The sequence below is a fragment of the Elephantulus edwardii genome, unplaced genomic scaffold (assembly GCF_000299155.1).
Source record: "Elephantulus edwardii isolate Elephantulus edwardi_28Jun2011 unplaced genomic scaffold, EleEdw1.0 scaffold00028, whole genome shotgun sequence".
Classification (NCBI taxonomy): Eukaryota; Metazoa; Chordata; class Mammalia; order Macroscelidea; family Macroscelididae; genus Elephantulus; species Elephantulus edwardii.
Genome location: NW_006399778.1, coordinates 6,775,046 through 6,776,459, shown reverse-complemented (window position 1 = coordinate 6,776,459; position 1,414 = coordinate 6,775,046).

The window sequence follows — 1,414 nt, the reverse complement described above, 5'->3', positions numbered from 1 at the left end:
AGTGCAACAATGAATGAATGAAAACCCAGAATCTCTGTAAATGTTCATTAAAATTAATAAAATTTAATAATTAAAAAAATTAAAATCAGGGAACACCGCCATAAAATATCCTATCCGGTTAAATGGTTATGGCCTGGCTTATACTAGCTCCCTGACCTAATTCTGGGAAAAAATTTACAGGCTCTGGTGGCATATTGCATAACATGTTGCGCTGCTTATTAGCAGCTCAGCAGACAGTTCGAATCCGACAGCTTCTCTCTACAGGACAAAGTTGGGATAGTCTATCTACGCTACAATGCCAAATGCATATGGTTCGAATCCACCAGCTGTTCCACAGGAGAAGGATGAACAGTCTCTTCCCATGTGACTTACTGTCTCTGAAAACTCCAGGATCCACTAGGGTCGGTTCCTACTCAACAGCACACAACAACAATAACAACCCCTCCCATAATGATTTATAGCCTCGGAAACTCAGGAGTCACTGTCAATCCACTCCACAGCAGCGAATTTTAGGTGGATATCTGTAGAAACTCTGACGATGCAATGGCTAAACACTTGGGTACTAACACACACAACACACACACACACACACACACACACACACACACACAGGTGGATGGTTAGAGCCCATCTATATCTTGTTGTATAGGGAAAAGATGTGACAGTTAACTTATGGTCAAACAAAACAGAAAAACATTGCCAGTCAGCTCTGACTACAACAGAACTGCCCCATGAGGGTCCTAAGGCTGTAATATCTGTATAGATGCAGACTACCACATCTTTCTTCCAGGGAATATGATGGTGGGTTTGAACTATAGACCTTTTTGTTAGCAGTCCAGCTTAATCACTACATCACTGGGGCTGCTGGCTCACCGAGGCTCTCTGTCAAAATGAAGATAGTTTTGGAAATCCTATGGGGGCAATTCTACTCTGACTTGCGGAGTCATGAGTTGACATCAATTCCCTGGTAAAGGGTTTTGTATTTTGGTGTATTAGTTGTGAAAAAGAAGGCAGTGTGTATGTATCCTTGCATAGAGATGAGCCAGTCTCTAGAGCTTTGATGGTGCTGCACATATGCGGGCCATTACCCAGGCTGCCTCTAGTCCACATCCTTCTCATCTTTGGGGTGTTTCCACATCTATCTGTATTGCTATTGTTGATGTGTGTCTTCAAATTGGAACTGACTTGTAGATGACCCTCCAGCAGTTTTCATTGGCAGTAAATTGCACAAGAGATAACATGCCCAAAGTATATGAGAAGTTTCTCCATCCTTGCACTCAATGGGGATGATCATACTTTCTCCAAGACAGACTTGTGTTTGTTTTTTTTTTTTTTTACAGTCCATGGGATATTCAGTCTTTTTCTAACACCATAACTCAAAGGTATTGGTACTTCTGTCATTTTTAGTCATTGT